Raw genomic sequence first — 18,040 nt, forward strand, 5'->3', positions numbered from 1 at the left:
GTGCACGCACAAGGAAACAAATGATGGGAGGGGGGATGAAAGGAGAAAGAGTGTATGTATTTGCAGTGCAGAATGAAACATGAGGGATCATACCAGCACTAATGCAACGGATTCTATCAGAACTCCGCAGTTAAGGGTGTTTGGGCGAGAAAAGTACTCGGATGGGTGACCTCTAGTGAAGTCCTTATATTTCACCGATTTTCTTGGAAGGTCCTCGTGTTGCACCCATCTTTTTACAGATGATTCTTTTGACGTTACGCGCGACTTGATTTATGGTCTGCAGGTTTATTCGCAAATTTGAGTCACGGCCCCGTGGCATTTTACTTGATATTAGAACGAGTACGGGAGGTGCAGTGCGCACGCACAAGGAGACAAATGACGGGAGAAGGAAGAAAAGAGAAGGAGTGTATGTATTTGAAGCGCAAAATTAAACAAGTGGCATCATACCAGCACTAATGCACTGGATCCCATCAGAACTCTGCGGTTAATTGTGCTTGGGCGAGAGTAGTACTCGGATGGGTGACCTCTTGGGAAGTCCTCGTATCGCAACAATTTTTTTTCAGATGGGTCGTTCGACGTTACGCACGATTGGAACTATGGTCCGCTGGTTTATACACAATTGTGAGTCAAAAATCAGGGGCATTTTTATCGATATTACAACGAGAAGGAGAGGTGCAGTGTGAACGCACAAGGAAACAAATGATGGGAGGGGGGGAGGGAAGAAGGTGTGTATGTATTTTCAGCACGAAATTAAACAGGTGCGGTCACACCAGTACAAATGCACCGGATCCCATCAGAACTCCGAAGTTAACTGTGCTTTGGCGAAAGTAGTACAATGATGGGTTCCCTCCTAGGAAGTTCTCGTATTGCACCCATTTTCTTTTTTTTAAATGTGCCGTTCGATGTTACGCGCGACTTTAATTATGGTCCGCAGATTTATTCGCAAATGTGAGTCACGGTGCCATGGCATTTTACTTGATATTTGAACGAGAACGAGAGGTGCAGTGCGCACGCACAAGGAAACAAATGACGGGAGGGGGAAGAAAGGAGGAGTTTTTATATTTGCAGCGCGAAATTAAACTGGTGCGATCATACCAGCACTAATGAACCAGATCCCATCAGAACTCCGCAGATAAGTGTGCTTGGGCGAGAGTAGTACTCGGATGGGTGACCTCCTGGGAAGTACTCGTGTCGCACTAATTTTTTTTTTCAGACGAGTCGTTCGACGTTACGCGCGACTGGAACTAGGGTCCACTGGTTTATACGCAAATGTGAGTCAAGAAGTAGGGGCATTTTAATCGATATTAGAACGAGAATGAGAGATGCAGAGTGCACGCACAAGGAAACAAATGACGGGAGGGGGGATGGAGGGAGAAAAAGTGTATGTATTTGCAGCGCAGAATGAAACATGAGCAATCATACAAGCACCAATGCAACAGATTCTATCAGAACTCCGCAAGTTAGGGGTGCTTGGGCGAGAGAAGCACTAGGATGGGTGACCTCCTGCGAAGTCCTTATATTTCTCCCATTTTCTTAGGAAGTCCGCGTGTTGCACCCATTTTTTTGCAGATGATTCATTCGACGATACGCGCGACTTGCATTATGGTCCTCAGGTTTATTCGCAAATGTGAGTCACGGCACTGTAGCATTTTACTTGATATTAGAACGAGCACGGGAGGTGCAGTGCGCACGCACAAGGAAACAAATGGCAGGAGGGGGAAGGAAGGAGAATGAGTTTATGTATTTGCAGCGTGAAATTAAACAGGTGCGATCATAACAGCACTAATGCACCGGATCCCATCAGAACTCCGCAGTTAAGTGTGCTTCGGCGAGATTAGTACTCGGATGGGTGTCCTCCTCGGAAGTCCTCGTGTCGCACCAATTTTTTTTCAGACAGGTCGTTCGACGTTACGCGCGTCTCGAACTACGGTTCGCTGGTTTAAACGCAAATGTGTGTCAAGAAGCAGGGGCATTTTAATCGATATTAGAACGAGAATAAGAGGTGAAGTGTGAACGCACAAGGAAACAAATGACAGGAGGGGGAAGAAAGGAGGAGTGTATGTATTTGCAGCTTGAAATTAAACAGATGCGATCATACTAGCACTAAAGCTCCGGATCCCATAAGAACTCCGCAGTTAAATGTGCTAGGGCGAGGGTAGTACTCGGATGGGTGACCACTTGGGAAGCCCTCGTGTTGCACCTATTTTTTTTCGGATGGGTTGTTCGACGTTACGCGCGAATGGAATTATAATCCGCTGGTTCATTTGCAAAGGTGAGTCACGGTGCCGGGGCATATTACTTGATATTAGAACGAGAAAGAGAGATGCAGAGTGCACGCACAAGGAAACAAATGACGGGAGGGGGGATGGAAGGAGAAAGAGTGTATGTATTTACAGTGCAGAATGAAACATGAAGGATCATACTAGGACTAATGCAACGGATTCTATCAGAACTCTACAGTTAAGGGTGCTTGGGCGAGAAAAGTACTCGGATGGGGGACCTCCTGCGAAGTCCTTATATTTCACCTATTTTCTTGGGAGGTCCTCGTGTTGCACCCATCTTTTTGCAGATGATTCTTTCGACGTTACGTGCGACTTGATTTATGGTCCGCAGGTTTATTCGCAAATTTGAGTCACGGCGCCGTGGTATTTTACTTGATATTAGAACGAGTACGGGAGGTGCAGTGCGCACGCACAAGGAAACAAATGACGGGAGGAGGAAGAAAAGAGAAGGAGTGTATGTATTTGAAGCACAAATTTAAACAAGTGGCATCATAGCAGCACTAATGCACTGGATCCCATCAGAACTCTGCAGTTAAGTGTGCTTCAGATTGGTCGTTCGACGTTTCGCGCGACTGGAGCTATGGTCCGCTGGTTTATACGCAAATGTGAGTCAAAAATCAGGGGCATTTTTATCGATATTAGAACGAGAAGGAGAGGTGCAGTGTGAACGCACAAGGAAACAAATGATGGGAGGAGGGGAGGGAAGAAGGAGTGTATGTATTTTCAGCACAAAATTAAACAGGTGCGGTCACACCAGCACAAATGCACCGGATCCCATCAGAACTCCGAAGTTAAGTGTGCTTTGGCGAAAGTAGTACAATGATGGGTTACCTCCTGGGAAGTTCTCGTGTTGCACCCATTTTCTTTTTTTCAGATGTGCAGTTCGACGTTACGCGCGACTTTAATTATAGTCCGCATATTTATTCGCAAATGTGAGTCACGGCGCCGTAGAATTTTACTTGATATTTGAACGAGAACGAGAGGTGCAGTGCGCACGCACAAGGAAACAAATGACGGGAGGGGGAAGAAAGGAGAAGGAGTTTATGTATTTGCAGCGCGAAATTAAACTGGTGCGATCATACCAGCCCTAATGCACCGGATCCTATCAGAACTCCGCAGATAAGTGTGCTTGGGCGAGAGTAGTACTCGGATGGGTGACCTCCTGGGAACTCCTCGTGTCGCACTAATTTTTTTTTTTCAGACGGGTCCTTCGATGTTACGCGCGACTGGATCTAGGGTCCACTAGTTTATACGCAAATGTGAGTCAAGAAGTAGGGGCATTTTAATCGATATTAGAACGAGAAGGAGAGATGCAGAGTGCACGCACAAGGAAACAAATGACGGGAGGAGGGATGGAGGGAAAAAAAGTGTATGTATTTGCAGCGCAGAATGAAACATGAGCAATCATACCAACACCAATGCAACGGATTCTATCAGAACTCCGCAAGTTAAGGGTGCTTGGGCGAGAGTAGCACAAGGATGGGTGACCTCCTGCGAAGTCCTTATATTTCACCCATTTTCTCAAGAAGTCCTCGTGTTGCACCCATTTTTTTGCAGATGATTCTTTCGACGATACGCGCGACTTGAATTATGGTCCTCAGGTTTATTCGCAAATGTGAGTCACGGTACCGTAGCATTTTACTTGATATTAGAACGAGCACGGGAGGTGCAGTGCGCACGCACAAGGAAATAAATGATGGGAGGGGGAAGAAATGAGAAGGAACTTATGTATTTGCAGCGCGGAATTAAACGGGTGTGATCATTGCAGCATTAATGTATCGGATTCCATCAGAACTCCGCAGTTAAGTGTGCTTGGGCGAGAGTAGTACTCGGATGGGTGACCTCCTGGGAAGTCCTCGTGTCGCACATATTTTTTTTCAGACGGGTCGTTCGACGTTACGCGCGATTGGAACTAGGGTCCGGTGGTTTATACGCAAATGTAAGTCAAGAAGCAGGGGCATTTTAATCGATATTAGAACGAGAAGCAGAGATGCAGAGTGCACGCACAAGGAAACAAATGACGGGAGGGGGGATGGACGGAGAAAAAGTTTATGTATTTGCAGTGCAGAATGAAACGTGAGCAATCATACCAACACCAATGCAACGGATTCTTTCAGAACTCCGCAAGTTAAGGGTGCTTGGGCGAGAGTAGCACTAGGATGGGTGACCTCCTGCGAAGTGCTTATATTTCACCCATTTTCTTAGGAAGTCCTCGTGTTGCACCGATTTTTTTGCAGATGATTCTTTCGACGATACGCGCGACTTGAATTATGGTCCTCAGGTTTATTCGCAAATGTGAGTCACGGCGCTGTAGCATTTTACTTGATATTAGAACGATAATGGGAGGTGCAGTGCGCACGCACTAGGAAACAAATGACAGGAGGGGGAACAAAGGGGAATGAGTTTATGTATTTGCAGCGCTAAATTAAACAGATATTATTATACCAGCACTAATGCACCGGATCCCATCAGAACTCCGCAGTTAAGTGCGCTTGGGCGATATTAGTACTCGGATGGGTGACCTCCTGGGAAGTCCTCGTGTCGCACCAATATTTTTTCAGACGGGTCGTTCAACGTTACGTGCGTCTGGAACTAGGGTCCGCTGGTTTATACGCAAATCTGAGTCAAGAAGCAGGGGCATTTTAATCGATATTAGAACGAGAATGAGAGGTGAAGTGTGAACGCACAAGGAAACAAATAACGGGAGGGGGAAGAATGGAGAAGGAGTGTATGTATTTGCAGCGCGAAATTAAACAGGTGCGATGATACCAGCAGTAAAGCTCCGGATCCCATCAGAACCCCGTAGTTAAGTGTGCTTGGGCGAGGGTAGTACTCGGATCGGTGACCACTTGGGAAGCCCTCGTGTTGCACCAATTTTTTTTCGGATGGGTTATTCGACGTTACGCGCGAATGGAATTATAAATCGCTGGTTCATTTGCAAAGGTGAGTCACGGTGCCGGGGCATATTACATGATATTAGAACGAGAAAGAGAGATGAAGAGTGCACGCACAAGGAAACAAATGTGAGTCATGAAGCAGGAGCATTTTAGTCGATATTAGAACGAGAATGAGAGGTGAAGTGTGAACGCACAAGGATACAAATGATGGGGGATGGGAAGAAAGGAGAAGGAGTGTATGTATTTGCAGCGCAAAATTAAACAGGTGCGATCATACAAGCACTAAAGCTTCGTATCCCATCAGAACTCTGCAGTTAAGTGTGCTTGGGCGAGAGTAGTACTCGGATGTGTGACCACTTGGGAAGTCCTCGTGTTGCACCTATTTTTTTTCGGATGGGTTGTTCGACATTACGCTCGAATGGAATTATAAACCGCTGGTTCATTTGCAAAGGTGAGTCACGGTGCCGGGGCATATTACTTGATATTAGAACGAGAAAGAGAGATGCAGAGTGCACGCACAAGGAAACAAATGACGGGAGGGGGGTTGGAAGGAGAAAGAGTGTATGTATTTGCAGTGCAGAATGAAACATAAGGGATCATACCAGCACTAATGCAACGGATTCTATCAAAACTCCGCAGTTAAGGGTGCTTGGACGAGAAAAGTACTCGGATGGGTGACCTCCTGCGAAGTCCTTATATTTTACCCATTTTCTTGGGTGGTCCTCGTGTTGCACCCATCTTTTTGCAGATGATTCTTTCGACGTTACGCGCGACTTGATTTATGGTCCGCAGGTTTATTCGCAAATGTGAGTCACGGCGCCGTTGCATTTTACTTGATATTAGAACGAGTACGGGAGGTGCAGTGCGCACGCACAAGGAAACAAATAACGGGATGAGGAAGAAAAGAGAGGGAGTGTATGTATTTGAAGCGCAAAATTAAAAAAGTGGCATCATACCAGCACTAATGCACTGGATCCCATCAGAACTCTGTAGTTAAGTGTGCTTTGGCGAGAGTAGTACTCGGATGGGTGACCTCTTGGGAAGTCCTCGTATCGCAACAATTTTTTTTCATGTGGGTCGTTCGACGTTACGCGCGACTGGAACTATGGTCCGCTGGTTTATACGAAAATGTGAGTCAAGAATCAGGGGCATTTTAATCGATATTAGAACGAGAAGGAGAGGTGCAGTGTGAACGCACAAGGAAACAAATGATGGGAGGGGGGGAGGGAAGAAGGAGTGTATGTATGTTCAGCACGAAATTAAACAGGTGCGGTCACACCAGCACAAATGCACCGGATCCCATCAGAACTCCGCAGTTAAGTGTGCTTTGGCGAAAGTAGTACAATGATGGGTTACCTCCTGGGAAGTTCTCGTGTTGCACCCATTTTCTTTTTTTCAGATGTGCCGCTCGACGTTACGCGCGACTTTAATTATGGTCCGCAGATTTATTCGCAAATGTGAGTCACGGCGCCGTGGCATTTTACTTGATATTTGAACGAGAACGAGAGGTGCAGTGCGCACGCACAAGGAAACAAATGACGGGAGGGGGAAGAAAGGAGAAGGAGTTTATGTATTTGCAGCGCGAAATTAAACAGGTTCGATCATACCAGCACTAATGCACCGGATTCCATCAGAACTCCGCAGTTATGTGTGCTTGGGCGAGAGTAGTACTCGGATGGGTTACCTCCTGCGAAGTCCTCTTGTCGAACTTTTTTTTTTTTCAGACGGGTCGTTTGACGTTACGCACGACTGGAACTAGGGTCCACTGGTTTATACGCAAATGTTAGTCAAGAAGCAGGGGCATTTTAATTGATATTAGAACGAGAAAGAGAGATGCAGAGTGCACGCACAAGGAAACAAATGACGGGAGGGGGGATGGAGGGACAAAAAGTTTATCTATTTGCAGCGCAGAATGAAACATGAGCAATCATACCAGCACCAATGCAACGGATTCTATCAGAACTCCGCAAGTTAAGGGTGCTTGGGCGAGAGAAGCACTAGGATGGGTGACCTCCTGCGAAGTCCTTATATTTCACCCATTTTCTTAGGAAGTCCTCGTGTTGCACCCACTTTTTTGCAGATGATTCTTTTGACGATACGCGCGACTTGAATTATGGTCCTCACGTTTATTCGCAAATATGAGTTACGGCACCGTAGCATTTTACTTGTTAATAGAATGAGCACGGGAGGTGTAGTGCGCACGCACAAGGAAACAAATGACGGGAGGGGGAAGAAAGGAGAAGGAGTGTATGTATTTGCAGCGTGAAATTAAACAGGTGCGATCATACCAGCACTAAAGCTCCATATCCCATCAGAACTCCGCAGTTAAGTGTGCTCTAGCGAAAGTAGTTCAATGATGGGTGACCTCCTGGGAAGTTCTCGTGTTGCACTCATTTTTTTTTTCAGATGTGCCTTTCGACGTTACGCGCGACTTTAATTATATTCCGCAGATTTATTCGAAAATGTGAGTCACTGCGCCGTGGCATTTTACTTGATATTTATACGAGAACGAGAGGTGCAGTGCACATGCACAATGAAACAAATGACGGGAAGGGGAAGAAAGGAGAAGGAGTGTACGTATTTGCAGCGCGAAATTAAATAGGTGCCATCATACCAGCACTAATGCACCGTATCCCATCAGAACTTAGCAGTTAAGTGTGCTTGGGCGGGAGTAGTACTCGGATTGGTGACCTCCTTGGAAGTCCTCGTGTTGCACCCATTTTTTTTCAGATGGATCATTCGACGTTACGCGCGAATGCAATTATAAACCGCTGGTTCATTCGCAAAGGTGAGTCATGATGCCAGGGCATTTTACTTGATATTAGAACAAGAAGGAGAGATGCAGAGTGCACGCACAAGGAAACAAATGATGGGAGATGGGATGGAGGGAGAAAGAGTGTATGTATTTGCAGCGCAGAATGAAACATGAGCAATCATACCAGCACCAATGCAACGGATTGTATCAGAACTCCGCAAGTTAAGGGTGCTTGGGCGAGAGTAGCACTAGGATGGGTGACCTCATGCGAAGTCCTTATATTTCACCTATTTTCTTAGGAAGTCCTCGTGTTGCACCCATTTTTTTGCAGATAATTCTTTCGACGTTACACGCGACTTGAATTATGGTCCTCAGATTTATTCGCAAATGTGAGTCACGGCACCGTAGCATTTTACTTAATATTAGAACGAGCACGGGAGGTGCAGTGCGCACGCACAAGGAAACAAATGACGGGAGGGGGAAGAAAGGAGAAGGAATTTATGTATTTGCAGCGCAAAATTAAATGGGTGCGATCATACCAGCACTAATGCACCGGATCCCATCAGAACTACGTAGTTAAGTGTGCTTGGGCGAGAGTAGTACTCGGATGGGTGACCTCCTGGGAAGTCCTCGTGTCGCACCAATTTTTTTCAGATGGGTCGTTCGACGTTACGCGCGACTGGAACTAGGGTCCGCTGGTTTATACGCAAATGTGAGTCAAGAGGCAGGGGCATTTTAACCGATATTAGAAGGAGAAGAAGAGGTGCAGTGTGAACGCACAAGGAAACAATTGATGGGAGGGGGAGGGAAGGAGAAGGAGTGTATGTATTTTCAGCACGAAATGAAACAGGTGCGATCATACCAGCACTAATGCAACGGATTCTATCAGAACTCCGTAGGTAAGGGTGCTTTGGCGAGAGTAGTACTAGCATGGGTTACCCCCTGCGAAGTCCTTATATTTCACCTATTTTCTTAGGAAGTCCTTGTGTTCCACCCATTTTTTTGCAGATGATTCTTTCAACGATACGCGCGACTTGAATTATGGTCCTCAGGTTTATTCGCAAATGTGAGTTACGGCACCGTAGCATTTTAATTGATATTAGAACGAGCACGGGAGGTGCAGTGCGCACGCACAAGGAAACAAATGACGGGAGGGGTAAGAAAGGAGAAGGAGTTTATGTATTTACAGCGCGGAATTAAACGGGTGCAATCATACCAGCACTAATGCACTGGATCTCATCAGAGCTCTGCAGTTAAGTGTGCTTGGGCGAGAGTAGTACTCGGATTGGTGATCACCTGGGAAGTCCTCGTGTCGTACAAATTTTGTTTCAGACGGGTCGTTCGACGTTAAGCGCGACTGGAACTATGGTCCGCTGGTTTATACGCAAATGTGAGTCAAGAATCAGGGGCATTTTAATCGATATTAGAACGAGAAGGAAAGGTGCAGTGTGAACGCACAAGGAAACAAATGATGGGAGGGGGGGAGGGAAGAAGGAGTGTATTTATTTTCAGATGGAAATTAAACAAGTGTGGTCACACCAGCACAAATGCACCGGATCCCATCAGAACTCCGCAGTTAAGTGTGCTTTGGCGAAAGTAGTACAATGATGGGTTACCTCCTGGGAAGTTCTCGTGTTGCACCCATTTTCTTTTTTTCAGATGTGCCGTTCGACGTTACGCGCGACTTTAATTATGGTCCGCAGATTTATTCGCAAATGTGAGTCACGGCGCCGTGGCATTTTACTTGATATTTGAACGAGAACGAGAGGTGCAGTGCGCACGCACAAGGAAACAAATGACGGGAGGGGGAAGAAAGGAGAAGGAGTTTATGTATTTGCAGCGCGAAATTAAACAGGTTCGATCATACCAGCACTAATGCACCGGATTCCATCAGAACTCCGCAGTTATGTGTGCTTGGGCGAGAGTAGTACTCGGATGGGTTACCTCCTGCGAAGTCCTTATATTTCACCCATTTTCTTGTGAAGTCCTCGTGTTGTACCCATTTTTTTGCAGATGATTCTTTCGACGTTACGCGCGATTTGAATTATGGTCCTCAGGTTTATTCGCAGATGTGAGTCACGGCACTGTAGTATTTTACTTGATATTAGAACGAGAACGGGAGGTGCAGTGCGCATGCACAAGGATACAAATGACGGGAGGGGGAAGAAAGGGGAATGAGTTTATGTATTTGTAGCGCAAAATTAAACAGGTGTGATCATACCAGCACTAATACACTGGATCCCATCAGAACTCCGTAGTGAAGTGTGCTTGGGCGAGATTAGTACTCGAATGGGTGACCTCCTTGAAGTCCTCGTGTCGCACTAATCTTTTTTTTCAGACGGGTCGTTCGACGTTACGCGCGACTGGAACTAGGGTCCACTGGTTTATACGCAAATGTGAGTCAAGAAGCAGGGGCATTTTAATCGATATTAGAACGAGAAAGAGAGATGCAGAGTGCACGCACAAGGAAACAAATGACGGGAGGGGGGATGGAAGGAGAAAGAGTGTATGTATTTGCAGTGCAGAATGAAACATGAGGGATCATACTAGCACTAATGCTACGGATTCTATCAGAACTCAGCAGTTAAGGGTGCTTGGGCGAGAAAAGTACTCGGATGGGTGACCTCCTGCGATGTCCTTATATTTCACCTATTTTCTTGGGAGGTCCTCGTGTTGCACCCATCTTTTTGCAGATGAATCTTTCGACGTTACGCGCGACTTGATTTATGGTCCGCAGGTTTATTCGCAAATGTGAGTCACAGCGTCGTGGCATTTTACTTGATATTAGAACGAGTACGGGAGGTGCAATGCGCACGAACAAGGAAACAAATGACGGGAGGAGGAAGAAAAGAGAAGGAGTGTATGTATTTGAAGCGCAAAATTAAACAAGTGGCATCATACCAGCACTAATGCACTGGATCCCATCAGAACTCTGCAGTTAAGTGTGCTTGGGCGAGAGTAGTACTCGAATGGGTGAACTCTTGGGAAGTCCTCGTATCGCAACAATTTTTTTTCAGATGGGTCGTTCGACGTTACGCGTGACTAGAACTATGGTCCGCTGGTTTATACGCAAATGTGAGTCAAGAATCATGGGCATTTTAATCGATATTAGAACGAGAAGGAGAGGTGCAGTGTGAACGCACAAGGAAATAAATGATGGGAGGGGGGGAGGGAAGAAGGAGTGTATGTATTTTCAGCATAAAATTAAACAGGTGCGGTCACACCAGCACAAATGCACCGGATCCCATCAGAACTCCGCAGTTAAGTGTGCTTTGGAGAAAGTAGTACAATGATGGGTTACCTCCTGGGAAGTTCTCGTGTTGTACCCATTTTCTTTTTTTCAGATGTGCCGTTCGACGTTACGCGCGACTTGAATTATTGTCCTCAGGTTTATTCGCAAATGTGAGTCACGGCCCGTGGTATTTTACTTGATAGTAGAACGAGAACGGGAGGTGCAGTGCGCACGCAAAAGGAAACAAATGACGGGAGGGGGAAGAAAGGGGAATGAGTTTATGTATTTGCAGTGCGAAATTAAACAGGTGCGATCATACCAGCACTAATGCACCGAATCCCATCAGAACTTCGCAGTGAAGTGTGCTTGGGCGAGATTAGTACTCGGATGGGTGACCTCCTGGGAAGTCCTCGTGTCGCACCAATTTTTTTTCAGACGGGTCGTTCGACGTTACGCGCGACTGGAACTGGGGTCCGCTGGTTTATACGCAATTGTGAGTCAAGAAGAAGGGGCATTTTAATCGATATTAGAACGAGAATGAGAGATGCAGAGTGTACGCACAAGGAAACAAATGACGGAAGGGGGGATGGAGGGAGAAAAAGTGTATGTATTTGCAGCGCATAATGAAACATGAGCGATCATACCAGCACCAATGCAACGGATTCTATCAGAACTCCGCAAGTTAAGGGTGCTTGGGCGAGAGTAGCACTAGGATGGGTGACCTCCTGCGAAGTCCTTATATTTCACCAATTTTCTTAGGAAGTCCTCGTGTTGCACCCATTTTTTTGCAGATGATTCTTTCGACGATACGCGCGACTTGAATTATTGTCCTCAGGTTTATTCGCAAATGTGAGTCACGGCACCGTAGCATTTTACTTGATATTAGAACGAGCACAGGAGGTGCAGTGCGCACGCACAAGGAAACAAATGACGGGAGGGGGAAGAAAGGAGAAGGAGTTTATGTATTTGCAGCGTGGAATTAAATGGGTGCGATCATACCAGCACTAATGCACCGGATCCCATCAGAACTTCGCAGTGAAGTGTGCTTGGGCGAGAAAAGTACTCGGATGGGTGACCTCCTGTGAAGTCCTTATATTTCAGCTATTTTCTTGGGAGGTCCTCGTGTTGCACCCATCTTTTTGCAGATGAATCTTTCGACGTTACGCGCGACTTTATTTATGGTCCGCAGGTTTATTCGCAAATGTGAGTCACAGCGTCGTGGCATTTTACTTGATATTAGAACGAGTACGGGAGGTGCAATGCGCACGCACAAGGAAACAAATGACGGGAGGAGGAAGAAAAGAGAAGGAGTGTATGTATTTGAAGCGCAAAATTAAACAAGTGGCATCATACCAGCACTAATGCACTGGATCCCATCAGAACTCTGCAGTTAAGTGTGCTTGGGCGAGAGTAGTACTCGAATGGGTGAACTCTTGGGAAGTCCTCGTATCGCAACAATTTTTTTTCAGATGGGTCGTTCGACGTTACGCGTGACTAGAACTATGGTCCGCTGGTTTATACGCAAATGTGAGTCAAGAATCAAGGGCATTTTAATCGATATTAGAACGAGAAGGAGAGGTGCAGTGTGAACGCACAAGGAAACAAATGATGGGAGGGGGGGAGGGAAGAAGGAGTGTATGTATTTTCAGCACAAAATTAAACAGGTGCGGTCACACCAGCACAAATGCACCGGATCCCATCAGAACTCCGCAGTTAAGTGTGCTTTGGAGAAAGTAGTACAATGATGGGTTACCTCCTGGGAAGTTCTCGTGTTGCACCCATTTTCTTTTTTTCAAATTTGTCGTTCGATGTTACGCGCGACTTTAATTATGGTCCGCAGATTTATTCGCAAATGTGAGTCACGGCGCCGTAGCATTTTACTTGATATTTGAATGAGAACGAGAGGTGCAGTGCGCACGCACAAGGAAACAAATGACGGGAAGGGGAAGAAAGGATAAGGAGTTTACATATTTGTAGCGCGAAATTAAACAGGTGCGATCATACCAGCACTAATGCACCGGATCCCATCAGAACTCCGCAGTTAAGTGTGCTTGGGCGAGAGTAGTACTCGGATTAGAGACCTTGTGGGAAGTCCTCGTGTCGCACTAATTTTTTTTTCAGACGGGTCGTTCGACGTTACGCGCGACTGGGACTAGGGTCCACTGCTTTATACGCAAATGTGAGTCAAGAAGCAGGGGCATTTTAGTCGATATTAGAACGAGAAAAAGAGATGCAGAGTGCACGCACAAGGAAACAAATGACGGGAGGGGGGTGGAGGGAGAAAAATTGTATGTATTTGCAGCGCAGAATGAAACATGAGCAATCATACCAGCATCAATGCAACGGATTCTATCAGAACTCTGCAAGTTAAGGGTGCTTGGGCGAGAGTAGCACTAGGATGGGTGACCTCCTGCGAAGTCCTTATATTTCACCCATTTTCTTAGGAAGTCCTCGTGTTGCACCCATTTTTTTGCAGATGATTCTTTCGACGATACGCGCGACTTGAATTATGGTCCTCAGTTTTATTCGCAAATGTGAGTTACGGCACCGTAGCATTTTACTTGATAATAGAACGAGCACGGGAGGTGCAGTGCGCACGCACAAGGAAACAAATGACGGGAGGGGCAAGAGAGGAGAAGGAGTTTATGTATTTGCAGCGCGGAATTAAATGTGTGTGATCATGCCAGCACTAATGCACCGGATCCCATCAGAACTCCGCAGTTAAGTGTGCTTGGGCGAGAGTAGTACCCGGATGGGTGACCTCCTGAGAAGTCCTCGTGTCGCACCATTTTTTTTTCAGACCGGTCGTTTAATGTTACGCTTGACTGGAACTAGGGTCTGCTGGTTTATACTCAAATGTGAGTCAAAAAACAGGGGCATTTTAATCGATATTAGAACGAGAAGGGGAGGTGCAGTGTGAACGCACAAGGAATCAATTGATGGGAGGGGGAGGGAAGGAGAAGGAGTGTATGTATTTTCAGCACGAAATGAAACAGGTGCGATCATACCAACACTAATGCAACGGATTCTATCAGAACTCCGTAGGTAAGGGTACTTGAGCGAGAGTAGTACTAGCATGGGTTATCTCCTGCGAAGTCCTTATATTTCACCAATTTTCTTGTGAAGTCCTCGTGTCGCACCAATTTTTTTTTTCAGACGGGTCGTTCGACGTTACGCGCGTCTGGAACTAGGGTCCACTGGTTTATACGCAAATGTGAGTCAAGAAGCAGGGGCATTTAATCGATATTAGAACGAGAATGAGAGGTGAAGTGTGAACGCACAAGAAAACAAATGACGGGAGGGGGAAGAAAGGTGAAGGAGTGTATGTATTTGCAACGCGAAATTAAACAGGTGGGATCATACCAGCACTAAAGCCCCGGATCCCATCAGAACTCCGTAGTTAAGTGTACTTGGCGAGATTAGTACTCGGATGGTTGACCTCCTGAGAAGTCCTCGTGTCGCACCAATTTTTTTTCAGACGGGTTGTTCGACGTTACGCGCGTCTGGAACTAGGGTCCGCTAGTTTATACGTAAATGTGAGTCAAGAAGCAGGGGCATTTCAATAGATATTAGAAACAGAATGAGAGGTGAAGTGTGAACGCACAAGGAAACAAATGACGGGAGGGGGAAGAAAAGAGAAGGAGTGTATGTATTTGCAGCGCGAAATTAAACAGGTGCTATTATACCAGCACTAAAGCTTCGGATCCCATCAGAACTCCGCAGTTAAGTGTGCTTTGGCGAGAGTAGTACTCGGATGGGTGACCACCTGGGAAGCCCTCATGTTGCTCTTATTTTTTTTCGGATGGGTTGTTCGACGTTACGCGCGAATGGAATTATAAACCGCTGGTTCATTTGCAAAGGTGAGTCACGGTGCCGGGGCATATTACTTGATATTAGAACGAGAAAGAGAGATGCAGAGTGCACGCACAAGGAAACAAATGACGGGAGGGGGGATGGAAGGAGAAAGAGTTTATGTATTTGCAGCGCAAAACTAAATGGGTGCGATCATACCAGCACTAATGCACCGGATCCCATCAGAACTCCGCAGTTAAGTGTGCTTGGGCGAGAGTAGTACTCGGATGGGTGACCTCCTGGGAAGTCTTTGTGTAGCACTAATATTTTTTTCAGACGGGTCGTTCGACGTTACGCGCGACTGGAACTAGGGTCCACTGGTTTATACGCAAATGTGAGTCAAGAAGCAGGGGCATTTTAATTGATATTAGAACGAGAAAGAGAGATGCAGAGTGCACGCACAAGGAAACAAATGACGGGAGGGGGGATGGAGGGAGAAAAAGTGTATGTATTTGCAGCCCAGAATGAAACATGAGCAATCATACCAGCACCAATGCAACGGATTCTATCAGAACTCCGCAAGTTAAGGGTGCTTGGGCGAGAGAAGCACTAGGATGGGTGACCTCCTGCGAAGTCCTTATATTTCACCCATTTTCTTAGGAAGTCCTCGTCTTGCACCCATTTTTTTGAAGATGATTCTTTCGACGATACGCGCGACTTGAATTATGGTCCTCAGGTTTAATCGTAAATGTGAGTCACGGCACCGTAGCATTTTACTTGATATTAGAACGAGCACGGGGGGTGCAGTGCGCATGCACAAGGAAACAAATGATGGGAGGGGCAAGAAAGGATAAGGAGTTTATGTATTTGCAGTGCGGAATTAAACGGGTGCGATCATACCAGCACAAATGCACCGGATCCCATCATAACTCCTCAGTTAAGTGTGCTTTGGCGAAAGTAGTATAATGATGGGTTACCTCCTGGGAAGTTCTCGTGTTGCACCCATTTTCTTTTTTCAGATGTGCCGTTCGACCTTACGCGCGACTTTAATTATGGTCCGCAGATTTATTCGCAAATGTGAGTCATGGCGCCGTGGCATTTTACTTAATATTTAAACGAGAACGAGAGGTGCAGTGCGCATGCACAAGGAAAGAAATGACGGGAGGGGAAAGAAAGAAGAAGGAGTTTATGTATTTGTAGCGCGAAATTAAACAGGTTCGATCATACCAGCACTAATGCACCGGATCCCATCATAACTCTGCAGTTAAGTGTGCCTGGGCGAGAGTAGTACTCGGATGGGTGACCACTTGGGAAGCCCTCGTGTTGCACCTATTTTTTTTCGGATGGATTTTTCGACGTTACGCGCGAATGGAATTATAAACCGCTGGTTCATTTGCAAAGGTGAGTCACGGTGCCGGGGCATATTACTTGATATTAGAACGAGAAAGAGATATGCATAGTGCACGCACAAGGAAGCAAATGATGGGAGGGGGGGAGGGAAGAAGGAGTGTATGTATTTTCAGCACGAAATTAAACAGGTACGGTCACACCAGCACAAATGTACCGGATCCCATCAGAACTCCGCAGTTAAGTGTGCTTTGGCGAAAGTAGTACAATGATGGGTTACCTCCTAGGAAGTTCTCGTGTTGCACCTATTTTCTTTTTTCAGATGTGTCGTTCGACGTTACGCGCGACTTTAATTATGGTTCGCAGATTTATTCGCAAATGTGAGTCACGGCACCGTGGCATTTTACTTGATATTTGAACGAGAACGAGAGGAGCAGTGCGTACGCACAAGGAAACAAATGACGGGAGGGGGAAGAAAAGAGAAGGAGTATGTTTTTGCAGCGCGAAATGAAACAGGTACGATCATACCAGCACTAATGCAACGGATTCTATCAGAACTCTTTAGGTAAGGGTGGTTGGGCGAGAGTAGTACTAGCATGGGTTACCTCCTGCGAAGTCCTTATATTTCACCAATTTTCTTGCGAAGTCCTCATGTTGCACCCATTTTCTTTTTTTCAGATGTGCCGTTCGATGTTACGCGCAACTTTAATTATGGTCTGCAGATTTGTTCACAAATGTGAGTCACGGCGCCGTGGCATTTTACTTGATATTTGAACGAGAACGACAGGTGCAGTGCGCACGCACAAAAAAACAAATGACGGGAGGGGGAAGAAAGGGGAATGAGTTTATGTATTAGCAGCGCAAAATTAAACAGTTGCCATCATACCAGCATTAATGCACCGGATCCCATCAGAACTCCGCAGTTAAGTGTGCTTGGGCGAGATTAGTACTCGGATGGGTGACCTCCTGTGAAGTCCTCTTGTCACACTAATTTTTTTTTTCAGACGGGTTGTTCGACGTTACGCGCGTCTGGAACTATGGTCCGCTGGTTTATACGCAAATGTGAGTCATGAAGCAGGGGCATTTTAGTCGATATTAGAACGAGAATGAGAGGTGAAGTGTGAACGCATAAGGAAACAAATGATGGGAGGGGGAAGAAAGGAGAAGGAGTGTATGTTTTTGCAGCGCGAAATGAAACAGGTGCGATCATACCAGCACTAATGAAACGGATTCTATCAGAACTCCGTAGGTAAGGGTGCTTGGGTGAGACTAGTACTAGCATGGGTTACCTCCTGCGAAGTCCTTATATTTCACCCATTTTCTTGTGAAGTCCTCGTGTTGCACCCATTTTTTTGCAGATGATTCTTTCGACGTTACGCGCGACTTGAATTATGGTCCTCAGGTTTATTCGCAAATGTGTGTCACGGCGCTGTAGCATTTTACTTGATATTAGAAAGAGAAAGGGAGGTGCAGTGCGCACGCACAAGGAAACAAATGACGGGAGGGGGAAGAAAGGGGAATGAGTTTATGTATTTGGAGCGCAAAATTAAACAGGTGCGATCATACCAGCACTAATGCACCGGATCCCATCAGAACTCCGCAGTGAAGTGTGCTTGGGCGAGATTAGTACTCAGATGGGTGACCTCCTGGGAAGTCCTCGTGTCGCACCAATTTTTTTTCAGACGGGTCGTTCGACGTTACGCGCGTCTGGAACTAGGGTCTGCTGGTTTATACG

General features: G+C 46.2%; 4 non-coding genes and 32 pseudogenes across 4 annotated transcripts; all 36 read left to right on the forward strand.

Annotated features, from left to right (window-relative positions):
- Positions 1-434: 434 nt before the first annotated feature.
- Positions 435-552, forward strand: LOC148249969 (5S ribosomal RNA; annotated as a pseudogene).
- Positions 553-756: 204 nt separating this feature from the next.
- LOC148249970 (5S ribosomal RNA) lies at positions 757-875 on the forward strand (annotated as a pseudogene).
- Positions 876-1,081: 206 nt separating this feature from the next.
- On the forward strand, positions 1,082-1,200 carry LOC148249971 (5S ribosomal RNA; annotated as a pseudogene).
- Positions 1,201-1,763: 563 nt separating this feature from the next.
- Positions 1,764-1,882, forward strand: LOC148249972 (5S ribosomal RNA; annotated as a pseudogene).
- Positions 1,883-2,084: 202 nt separating this feature from the next.
- LOC148249973 (5S ribosomal RNA) lies at positions 2,085-2,203 on the forward strand. Its single transcript, XR_015815342.1, has one exon. It is a non-coding gene; the product is annotated as a 5S ribosomal RNA (ribosomal RNA).
- Positions 2,204-3,022: 819 nt separating this feature from the next.
- Positions 3,023-3,141, forward strand: LOC148249974 (5S ribosomal RNA; annotated as a pseudogene).
- Positions 3,142-3,350: 209 nt separating this feature from the next.
- Positions 3,351-3,469, forward strand: LOC148249975 (5S ribosomal RNA; annotated as a pseudogene).
- A 564-nt stretch (positions 3,470-4,033) lies between these two features.
- Positions 4,034-4,152, forward strand: LOC148249976 (5S ribosomal RNA; annotated as a pseudogene).
- Positions 4,153-4,713: 561 nt separating this feature from the next.
- LOC148249977 (5S ribosomal RNA) lies at positions 4,714-4,832 on the forward strand (annotated as a pseudogene).
- Positions 4,833-5,037: 205 nt separating this feature from the next.
- On the forward strand, positions 5,038-5,156 carry LOC148249978 (5S ribosomal RNA; annotated as a pseudogene).
- A 286-nt stretch (positions 5,157-5,442) lies between these two features.
- On the forward strand, positions 5,443-5,561 carry LOC148249979 (5S ribosomal RNA; annotated as a pseudogene).
- Positions 5,562-6,122: 561 nt separating this feature from the next.
- Positions 6,123-6,240, forward strand: LOC148249980 (5S ribosomal RNA; annotated as a pseudogene).
- A 204-nt stretch (positions 6,241-6,444) lies between these two features.
- On the forward strand, positions 6,445-6,563 carry LOC148249981 (5S ribosomal RNA; annotated as a pseudogene).
- A 209-nt stretch (positions 6,564-6,772) lies between these two features.
- Positions 6,773-6,891, forward strand: LOC148249982 (5S ribosomal RNA; annotated as a pseudogene).
- An 888-nt stretch (positions 6,892-7,779) lies between these two features.
- LOC148249983 (5S ribosomal RNA) lies at positions 7,780-7,898 on the forward strand (annotated as a pseudogene).
- A 561-nt stretch (positions 7,899-8,459) lies between these two features.
- Positions 8,460-8,578, forward strand: LOC148249984 (5S ribosomal RNA). The gene has a single exon (XR_015815350.1). It is a non-coding gene; the product is annotated as a 5S ribosomal RNA (ribosomal RNA).
- A 558-nt stretch (positions 8,579-9,136) lies between these two features.
- Positions 9,137-9,255, forward strand: LOC148249985 (5S ribosomal RNA; annotated as a pseudogene).
- A 204-nt stretch (positions 9,256-9,459) lies between these two features.
- On the forward strand, positions 9,460-9,578 carry LOC148249986 (5S ribosomal RNA; annotated as a pseudogene).
- A 209-nt stretch (positions 9,579-9,787) lies between these two features.
- LOC148249987 (5S ribosomal RNA) lies at positions 9,788-9,906 on the forward strand (annotated as a pseudogene).
- Positions 9,907-10,141: 235 nt separating this feature from the next.
- LOC148249988 (5S ribosomal RNA) lies at positions 10,142-10,259 on the forward strand (annotated as a pseudogene).
- Positions 10,260-10,822: 563 nt separating this feature from the next.
- Positions 10,823-10,940, forward strand: LOC148249989 (5S ribosomal RNA; annotated as a pseudogene).
- A 204-nt stretch (positions 10,941-11,144) lies between these two features.
- Positions 11,145-11,263, forward strand: LOC148249990 (5S ribosomal RNA; annotated as a pseudogene).
- A 208-nt stretch (positions 11,264-11,471) lies between these two features.
- LOC148249991 (5S ribosomal RNA) lies at positions 11,472-11,590 on the forward strand. Its single transcript, XR_015814636.1, has one exon. It is a non-coding gene; the product is annotated as a 5S ribosomal RNA (ribosomal RNA).
- Positions 11,591-12,151: 561 nt separating this feature from the next.
- Positions 12,152-12,270, forward strand: LOC148249992 (5S ribosomal RNA; annotated as a pseudogene).
- A 236-nt stretch (positions 12,271-12,506) lies between these two features.
- On the forward strand, positions 12,507-12,624 carry LOC148249993 (5S ribosomal RNA; annotated as a pseudogene).
- Positions 12,625-12,828: 204 nt separating this feature from the next.
- Positions 12,829-12,947, forward strand: LOC148249994 (5S ribosomal RNA; annotated as a pseudogene).
- A 209-nt stretch (positions 12,948-13,156) lies between these two features.
- LOC148249995 (5S ribosomal RNA) lies at positions 13,157-13,275 on the forward strand (annotated as a pseudogene).
- A 561-nt stretch (positions 13,276-13,836) lies between these two features.
- LOC148249996 (5S ribosomal RNA) lies at positions 13,837-13,955 on the forward strand (annotated as a pseudogene).
- Positions 13,956-14,515: 560 nt separating this feature from the next.
- Positions 14,516-14,633, forward strand: LOC148249997 (5S ribosomal RNA; annotated as a pseudogene).
- Positions 14,634-14,838: 205 nt separating this feature from the next.
- Positions 14,839-14,957, forward strand: LOC148249998 (5S ribosomal RNA; annotated as a pseudogene).
- A 206-nt stretch (positions 14,958-15,163) lies between these two features.
- Positions 15,164-15,282, forward strand: LOC148249999 (5S ribosomal RNA; annotated as a pseudogene).
- Positions 15,283-15,844: 562 nt separating this feature from the next.
- Positions 15,845-15,963, forward strand: LOC148250000 (5S ribosomal RNA; annotated as a pseudogene).
- Positions 15,964-16,171: 208 nt separating this feature from the next.
- Positions 16,172-16,290, forward strand: LOC148250001 (5S ribosomal RNA; annotated as a pseudogene).
- A 204-nt stretch (positions 16,291-16,494) lies between these two features.
- On the forward strand, positions 16,495-16,613 carry LOC148250002 (5S ribosomal RNA; annotated as a pseudogene).
- Positions 16,614-17,177: 564 nt separating this feature from the next.
- LOC148250003 (5S ribosomal RNA) lies at positions 17,178-17,296 on the forward strand (annotated as a pseudogene).
- A 561-nt stretch (positions 17,297-17,857) lies between these two features.
- On the forward strand, positions 17,858-17,976 carry LOC148250004 (5S ribosomal RNA). Its single transcript, XR_015816046.1, has one exon. It is a non-coding gene; the product is annotated as a 5S ribosomal RNA (ribosomal RNA).
- The last annotated feature ends 64 nt before the right edge of the window (positions 17,977-18,040 follow it).

The sequence above is a fragment of the Carica papaya genome, chromosome 8, assembly GCF_054855325.1.
Source record: "Carica papaya isolate Zhongbai chromosome 8, ASM5485532v1, whole genome shotgun sequence".
Taxonomy (NCBI): domain Eukaryota; kingdom Viridiplantae; phylum Streptophyta; class Magnoliopsida; order Brassicales; family Caricaceae; genus Carica; species Carica papaya.